Source organism: Chrysemys picta, chromosome 1, assembly GCF_011386835.1.
Source record: "Chrysemys picta bellii isolate R12L10 chromosome 1, ASM1138683v2, whole genome shotgun sequence".
Lineage (NCBI taxonomy): Eukaryota > Metazoa > Chordata > Testudines > Emydidae > Chrysemys > Chrysemys picta.
In genome coordinates, this window is record NC_088791.1 from 182,905,374 (window position 1) to 182,914,834 (window position 9,461).

General features: G+C 41.3%; 1 long non-coding RNA gene across 2 annotated transcripts in view; it reads right to left on the reverse strand.

Moving 5' to 3' along the window:
• LOC135983910 (uncharacterized) overlaps positions 1-7,552 on the reverse strand; it is a 119,892-nt gene extending 112,340 nt beyond the window's left edge. Inside the window, exon 1 of one of the 2 annotated variants that reach the window (XR_010601739.1) lies at positions 7,483-7,552. This is a non-coding gene — a long non-coding RNA (uncharacterized LOC135983910). The remainder of the gene's footprint in view (positions 1-7,482) is intronic. The other variant, XR_010601738.1, reaches the window with a different exon arrangement.
• Between the last annotated feature and the right edge of the window lie 1,909 nt (positions 7,553-9,461).

A 9,461-nucleotide genomic window follows, 5' to 3' on the forward strand; every position in this document is an offset into this window, starting at 1 on the left:
TTCCCCAGTCAGGGATCAGAGGTGATGGGGAGGGCATTGTGCTAGGCACTATAGACACATGATTTAAAAGATGGTTCTTGCTCTCTAATCTAAATAGTCATTCTTTAAAAATGTGTTTTAAAAGCTATGAAGTCCATAGGGCTAGCTGGTCTTTACTATATTCACTGCCTTGCCTTCATAATATTTAGCTGCTTTCATTATATTCAGATGTAAGTCAAGAAACCTACAGTATGCTATATCCTGTAAGATATTAGATGAAGAGTAAGCTAGCATAAATGTGGTTAGGTAGGCTGTAACTCTTGGCATAGGTCAGGGCTCCCCAAACTTGGTTCATGGCTTGTTCAGGGTAAGCCCCTGGTGGACCATGAGACACTTCATTTACCTGAGTGTCTGCAGGTATGGCTGCTTGCAGCTTCCAGTGGCCACAGTTCACCATTCCCAGTAACCGAATCTGTCCTTAGACCCTGAAGCTCAGACTGCTCACTTAAATAATTAGCATAGAGACATTCCTCTCTTAACAACCTTGTTTTCCCAACAAGCTGGTCAAGCACAGCCACTTGGTTATAGGGCTGTTCAACTTTCTTAACAGCTTTTACTCCATCTGAGACCTTCTCAAAGCAGTCCACACTAGATCTTCAAAAGGAAAGTCAGTGGATCCATTCACCACAGAAAATTTCTGGCTGTTAGGAACTGAAACTTTCTTGATTAAATCACTTCCACACCCTTCAGTTGCAGCAAACTTGATTTGCATCCAGGACATCAGAATTCAATTCCTATCTCAGCTATAGGTTTCCTCTATGACCCTGGGCAAGTTATTTAGTTGGCCCTGTTCCTCAGTTCCCTACCTGCCAAATCGGAATGAGATTTCTCTACCTCAGAGGGATGTTGTGAGAATTAAACGTATTAGTGATTGTGAGGCATTAACATACTATGGTGATGAGGGTCATCTAAGCACCTAGACAGAAGAGTTGGGGCATAGCTAATAGAGCCAATGATATGTGTCCCCCCAGCCATTGCCCCACCAAAGAGCTGGGGTGCAGAAGTAGCAAGGGCTATTACAAGGCTGTAGTAGCAGCCAATGGCTAAACCGTTGTTGCGCTCTTGGAGGGAGTGTACTTCATTCTGCTCCTGGAAAATTCACAGCCTCTCTACCAGGTACACATTTGGCTCTCCTTCCCTTTGCTATGTGTTTTGTTTGTTTTTTGAACACTGGACATTGACATAACTGGGGTATTTTATGACCTTTGTTAAGGTCAGCAAAGGACTCCAAACATACAGCAGAGGATTCTTTCTGTGGTTCTGAAGACTGTCATCCACAGCTTTTATAGGATGCAGCAGCTGTATTTTTTTCACTCTGGACAGAGGTAGAAACAGAACATGCAGACTACTGTTTGTGTGACTGAAGACTCATGGGCTGGAGTAAGTGAAGTCACTATACATTTATATTGTATTGCTGTATATCTTTTTCAGATTTGGTTACCTAAAATTCGACATTAAATCTATATTTAGACACCTAACTTAAATGGCCTGATTTTCAGAGTTGCTCAGCACTCACTGCACTGCTCCAGTTGACTGGATTGGAGACACAGCTTCTTTTATGTGTACCAGTGTAGCAGAGCTCCACCTGCTTCATAGCTCCTCTGTTTCCAACTCCTTCCTTTCAAATGAGCCAAGGAAGAAAGCCCAAGTTTCTCCACAGCTGCTTCTCCCCTTTCCCAGCGTGAATATAAACTGGTGGAACAGAAGGCAGTTGAGTAATGTGTTCAGCTCCCAGGAGGCAGAAAGGGAGAGGAAGCAGAGTTTAGAACAAGTTGGAATTCCATCATTCAAGGAGGGAGGTAAAACCAAAGAGCAGCTTGGACTCTGCTCCCCAGTTCATGTTGTAACTAGCTAAGAGTGAAAGAAGCAACTTGGACATCACTTTTCCCAGTTATGCTGAAGGTGCTGCCCAGCTCCTTTCACATTGGCCAGCTGGACAACAAAGCTCAGCCCACTCCCCAGCTTCTGTCCCCTACACCAGAGAGCAGAGCAACTCCTTGGCTTCTTTCAGCTCCATGGGTAGCGATTCCTCAGTGTCCTGCCCGACTCTAGACATCATCAACAAGGCGCAAGCCAAGGAGCTGTTCTTCCTCACCTCAATACAGAAATAGAAAGGTGGGGGAGGAGAGAAAAAAAAGTGCTGAAAGGTATTGAGAAGGGAAGAACAAAGGGAAGAGGATGATCAGAAGAGATTGAGTCAAACAAAAATTCACGGTTTAGTAGTTCCACTAAGGTGAGGAGGAGGCAGATTATTAAGCAATCCAATATGACAATTTTGACACCAGTTTCAGTATTTGGATACTGCACCCAAAGATGCACTGACCAGAAAACTAGACAAACATACATACTTTAAAAAGAAGTCAGCTTTAATATAGAGAAAAAAGAGAAGAAGAAGATGGATAATATTGACATACCATCCTCTATAGAAATCTTTATTCAGGATGGGTGGTGGGGGAGAAAATTCTTTCAGAGACACCAACTAACAAAAATGATCATCAACATGACAGAAACTTCATCAAAATATACATTTTAGTCAGAAAATGGAATTGATGTCTTCCTGAGAAAAAATGAAAAAGCTAAAACAAAACAGAAATCCACTAAGTGGGATAAGATGTTTCTCTGAGTACCTTACAACAAATTTCAAGAAAAATAAATATAGAAAATAACCGCTTCAACAGAACTAGCATATAGCAGAAGCATATAGCTATCTCATTTCTTTATAATTAGAAAAAAAACATGTAAGCCTCTGACACGCCAATCATATTAAAAGATACTTTAAATTTAAAGACATAACCTCAATCTCTTCAGCAAGTAATGCTTTCAATCTAACCGGAGAAACAGTGAAAGTTAGTCAAAAGGAATTAAAAAGAGGGGAAGAATGATTCTGATGAACACACAGAAAATACCAAAAAAAAATCTTAAACAGCATGCTACAGAAAAAGAATTATCTTGTTGTTGACAAACAGGCCAAGAAAACAAGAGATTTAACTTTGAGTCTTGGGTCTATCACTTAAGGTTTTTGGGTGGATTTGGGCAAGTCACTTAATTTCTCTGGGCCTCAGTTTCCCATCTGTAACATGAGGATAAGAAATAACACCTACATCTCAGGGAACTGCAAGATATAAATGACAGATGTATTTAAAATGATTTGCGATCATCAGCTGGGGCCATGTTTCCTACAGAAGTGCAAAGTGATTTTATTACTAATAATATAGTATAGTGAGCCATCCCATCAGAACAGAATGTGACAAACATTTATAATTTCTTTTTGGAATAAATGTAAGATGAATAAAGATGACAAAAATGCTAAGATGTTCAGACTGAACAAGAGGATTTCTAGAACACTGCTATGACTCACAAAATGCACGCCAGGAGTCAATACAATAAAGTTGCAACATGAAAGAAATGAGAACCCCACAAGATGTCTTGAAATCATAGAATATAGTAAATTGAGATGAGAAATCATGATACTACCAGACTTGCCCTTCTCCATGGCAACAAACTACAAAAGAAAAAGTGAATACCAATAATGCAGATATAAGACATAACCCTTTAGGACTGAACACACATTCCAAAAATTGTGATGCTTACTTAAATCTCTCTATATAAACTAAAATAAGGGTGGTGGGAGGGCGAGGTGCACATACTACAACTCTAAGGGCACGTCTTCACTACCCGCCGGATCGGCGGGTAGTGATCGATCTATCGGGGATCGATTTATCGTGTCTAGTGTAGATGCGATAAAATCGATCCCCGATCGCTCTGCCGTGGACTGCGGAACTCCACTGCAGCGAGAGGCGGAAGCAGAGTTGGCGGGGGAGCGGCAGCGGTTGACTCGCCACCGTCCTCACAGCCAGCTATTCGCGTAGCTGAAGTTGAGTATCTTAGGTTGACACCCCCCCCCCCTTAGTGTAGACCTAGCCATCGATAGGACAGACAGAGTCAAATCTTCCTCTATATACTGGTAGCTTTGTGCCACTCTCGTGGTATAGAACTGCTACAGTGGTTATGTCCCAAACTCTCCCCAGGCTTTTATGCTAGGGGCATTCCCCAGGGTGTAGCTGGAGTGTCCCTACATCCCTATGATCCCCAGCTTAGGTACCCCAAACATATGGCAAAAGGCAAAACAGCTTTCAGACCCAGTATTGAGTGGTCCCAGAGCTAGCAGAGCAAAGATTGATTAAAGCTAAATTTGCACCAAACTCTGCCAGAGCTGTGCCAGCCAAACAAAGGCCAGACTTTAGGATCTGACCCATGATTTTCTTAGAGATCCCTCATTAGCACACAACAGCTCCTGGGGGCACGTCAAGACAGACAAGGGAATAATAAAGGTCTGTCCTGGAGCACTCCATCTGAGATGTAGGCCAATACTTCCTGTCCCCAGGAAGAGCTGCATATTGCTGGCTAAGGTCAGTACAAAAGGAAAGACTGAAGACCACTAAGGGGTTGGAGAAATTAAAAGCCAAAAGTTGCACTCTCCCAGTGGTCTGCACTTTTTTGGAACATTAGTATATTGCACATATTAGTACAGTTATGGTTTAATACTCAGCACCAACTCTGGCCAGATTTTCAAATGGGTTTATCTGGCCATAGATGCAACATGGGAGCTGAGCTCTTTTGAAAATCTGTTTTGGTTGTTGGTGTTCAGTAATTGCAAATATAGCCTGAAGCTGCTGTTAGTGAGAAAGGCATCACTGGTGTCCACTTATCCTCATTTACACTTTCAAACAAATTCCGATCTATTGTAAGTACAGCTCCATTGACTACAAACAGAACGGTGCCCACTTCCATTACATCTGAGCTTGGCTAATTGCTTGTATAATTTTTATTGCTCAAAGATAAGTGTACTTAAAAAGTTGAAAATATTTTTTTTTAAATGTGAGCAAAGACCTTTGAGTAATTTGAATGAGAAAAATCAAACAGGACAATACAAGATATCGCAAATTTTCAATAGCGCATTACTGTATGTTATTTCCTGCTATTATCTGAAAAGATTCATAATGAAATAATCATCATGAAAAATTGTAGGTCTATTCGTTTATCAGTTTGGAGAAATGTAACAAAAAAGTCTCTGGAGTTTTGCTTATAGTGAAAAGCCATCTTTTATCTGTGTACAATTGATCTTTGCTTAGGAAAAAATGACTGTGTGTGTCGTGGCAGAGGGTGAGCTAAAAGGGCAGAGTATAAATTTCACTTTCTGTTTTGGCAATTTGAACCAACGTCTTTGTAATCAGCTCCACTCAGATTCTCAAACAGAGGCTATTGGGGAGGTGGGCCTTTGTAGACAAATCTGGCAAATGAAATCAGGGTATAAAGATACCATCTCTGGAAAAAGACATTGTTTTCTGTGGATAAGCTGTTTTCCCCAGAGGTTTTTTGTTTGTTTGTTTTGTTTTTCCATTTTGAAATTAGAAGTGAACTAAGATTCTCTTGCACTAGATCTTTCCTGTTAGGAGAGTCAAATGAGAAAGGTGAGACTAGGGAACTGACAGCAATACCATGCAAAAGTGTAAAAAGCAGAGCAGTAGTCCAACAAAGGAAGGGAGGGATCACAAGTACTTCTAACAGCATTTAACAAGTCTCATGAGATTTTATGTTGAAGAAGTAGGAGCAATTGCAGTGGTAGTAGTAGAGGTGAGTCAGCTGATGTAGTGGCGGCAGAAGTAGAGCAGACACACAGAATTAGATCTTGCCCAATTTTCCGTTCCTTTTTAATCAACTAATTTGAGTTTGTGCCAGGTGTCCTGTCAAGATAATAGGCTGTATTCTTACTAAACAGAAAGTTTGGCTCCTGGTCTGGAGTTTTGTTAACTGTGAATACAACCTGTTTGGGAAGTTAATTAGATGCTCCATTCTTCTGCTAGAGAAAGGGAGACTGAGGACACAAGTATGTAGTTTTTTCACAATTTAATTAAAGTTCTCCTTAATTCAAACAATTTACCACAGCTGCAATAACTAACTCTGGAGAAAAACAAAAGAAAGGAGACAAGAGAAAAACAATTGGCAGGAGAAGGGGGAAAGGAAGCAAAACAAGAAGTAATTTGAATCTTATCTGGTTCTCTTCTGACCCTTTTCCCATCTCCCTTCCCCCCGCCCCGGGTTGTGGAATAGCCAAAAAGGTGTTAGGTCCTGAAAGGCATATAAGACATACTAAAAGAAATTCAGCATGTCCTTGTGTCTTAGACTAACATCTTATAAGAATGAGTTGTTACAAGAAATATTATAACTCATCTTATTAAATAGATACCCATTTTGTCTGAGTCACACTGTGCTGAGAGAGCTTCATCCTCCCATCCCTTCCCCACCAACCCCTAGCTTGAATTTCTAAACTATTTTTCTAGTTCTGATTCTTTCTTCTTCTGGGAGTATCCATTTTTTCCCCCTAATTGAAGGTTAAAACATTCTTTTAAACACTCTTTAACACCAATCAATTGGCTACCTGCTCTGCAAAGAGCCAGACTTCTGGGAATCAAGGAGTCTTTTCTCTGGAAGACAGGTCACTGCATTACCTGTAGACTTCTATTCCAAAGCAGTTCTTACTAACACTTTATAGTGTTTTGATGAAGATAGCCCATTCGCTCTTAAATCAAGAAAAGATTCCAGGAACTGGTTATTCCTATTTCTATATAGGGAAGTGGCTTCTTATGACAAATAACACACCCTTTTTTATAATTGATATAGATAACAGACATAGGTACATATGCACACACAAATCCCTGTTGACACAAGGTCTAAGAAAACATCCAAAATGTTTTAATAAAGAAGAGCTCCACACAGTGAAGCTTCTAAAATTCTGTGGAGTGCTTATAGAGGCCAAGTAAATTAATCAGTACTAGCAAGTCCCAGTGCAGTTCGGCACAACACTGACGCTAACCCCTTCCTGCTGAAGAGCCATCACAACCCCCTCCCTCTTTGGCAGTTTCACTTGGGCATGACTGCGCAACCCATTGTTCAGTGTGTGTTACACATTCATTGAAAGTAAGAGTATTATAGTTCCCAGTTACAAGATCTAGTTAGTTAGTTCAAGCAGTAGATGCTAGTGTTTTCAGCTTTGGAGGTTCACAGTTCAATCCCAGTTACAACCAAGATGGCTGTCTTCAAAAAGCACATTAAAACTGATATTTCAGCTTTTCTCTCAACCTACCTACTATTAATGGGTTACTTGTCTTGCCATTTACTGAATCTGGATTCCCAAATACAGACCATTGTAATTCTAGCGAGGTTTGGAACGTGGCTCTTTTACAAACGTATTTAGCCCTATTAACAAAATCCTCTTCTTTCAGTCAGTGCAAGCACTATCAGCAGAAGCTCATTCTGATTTCAGCCTAATACAATGACTTTCAGGTTATGACTAAGCCAAAAATCTTCCAATAAATTTAGCTCATATTTAATTCTGAGAATCAACTCATATGCGTCCCTTACGTGCACCAATCCAGCACATACCTGTCCTATGGCATTTCCCAGTGCTAATTACCACCTGCCTCTCCATTTTTGTGTTGTATGGTAGTTTATTGAATTGCTTTCTACTGCTAGAACTTCAGCCTTTGGACTATGAACTATCAAGAGCAGAGAATCTGTTACATGTTTTGCATGGATTGCCCCAGAGCTCAAACAGTGCTAGGATCAATGTTCATGCTGCAACAGCTCTTTTGGCCAGTATAACAAAGCAGTCAATACTGGCACTATGTGCCTTGCTTTAATGCATTTGGGACTGTTCCTGTTTTAATGCCAACACAAACCTAAAGCAAATCTCAGGGATGGCCTTAAGGGAATTACAGGAAGGAGAGCACTGTGCAGCACAAAGTTAATCTCACTGCTCTCTATGCCTTCCACCTTTCTGCTCCAGGTAGGGACAATAACACAGGCTGGTGCTGGAAGAACATTATTAATCCACTCTATCATTAGTCCATGTGAAGCAGCAAAAGGTCAAATACTCAGCCTCTATCCACTGCTCAGTATGGTCAAGAAGAGGAGAAATCAAATTGAATAAGTACCCCTCCCCGCCAGGACACTAGTGGCCGGATAAGCCAAATGTGAAAATGTTATCAATAGAATAATAAGATACTTGCCAAAAACAAAAGCAAATCAGACTGATAGTCCAGCTGTTGTTGGAGGTGTAAAATAATTGGGCACAAGCATTTTTCTTTCTCTGATGCAAACTCTGACAGCAATCCATACTGATAGGAAGTGACAAAATAATGCAGAATGAATACTGGGATGAAAAGGAATATTACCGCAAATTTTTTGAATTAATTTTATTTGTCTGCCACCTTGTGGTGGACTTTCTTCCCAAAAAAACATCTGAGTGAAACAGAATATCAAGCTTATACTGTTTAATAATGGAGTACAGGTTTGCCCAGACAGTAAATTTAAAACTGATATGAAGAAAAGGCTTGAAAAAAACCAACAACCCACAATTAGCCTGTGGAATTCATTGCCACAAGACGTCATTGAGGACAAGAGTTTATTAGAATTTTTAAAAAAATTGAATCATTAGAATGTCCACACTTATCAGAATCATAGAAATGTAGGGCTGAAAGGGAACTCAAGGGCTCATCTAGTCAGATCCTTGTACTAGGGTATGGCCAATATACCTAGGCCATGCTTATTCTTAAAAATTTCCACAGACAGAGATTCCACAACCTCCCTCGGAAGCCTATTCCAATGCTTGACTATCTTTATAGTTAGAATGTTGTTCCTAGTATTTAACTTAAATCTCCCTTGCTGCAGATTAAGCCCATTATTACTTCTCCACCGTCAATGGACATGGAGAACAATTGATTATTGTCCTCTTGCTAACAGTCTTCAAATCTGTCAAGAGGTGTTACAAGATCCTCCCTTAGTCTTCTTTTCTCAAGATTAAGACCAGTTTTTTTAACCTTTTGTCATGTGTCAGGTTTTCTAAACTTTTTCTCAGATTTGTAGCTCTCCTCTAGTCCCTCTTCAATTTGTTGACATCTTTTTTGAAGCATGGAGCCCACAACTGGACCCAGTACTCCAGTTCAGGCCTCACCAGCACTGAGCGGGACAATTACCTGCCATGTCTTACATATAGCATTATAACCCCAGATCCTGTTCAACACTACTGCCTAGCCCAGGGGTCGGCAACATTTGGCACGCGGCTCGCCAGGGTAAGCACCCTGGCAGGCCGGGCCAGTTTATTTACCTGCTGACATGGCGGGTTCGGCTGATCGCGGCCCCCACTGGCCGCGGTTCACCGTCCCAGGCCAATGGGGGCTGCGAGAAGTGGCGTGGGGGAGGGATGTGCTGGCCACGGCTTCCCGCCACCCCCATTGGCCTGGGACGGCGAACCGCAGCCAGTGGGGACCACGATTGGCCGAACCCACCGTGTCAGCAGGTAAGTAAACTGGCCTGGCCTGCCAGGGTGCTTACCCTGGTGAGCCGCATGCCAAACGTTGCCG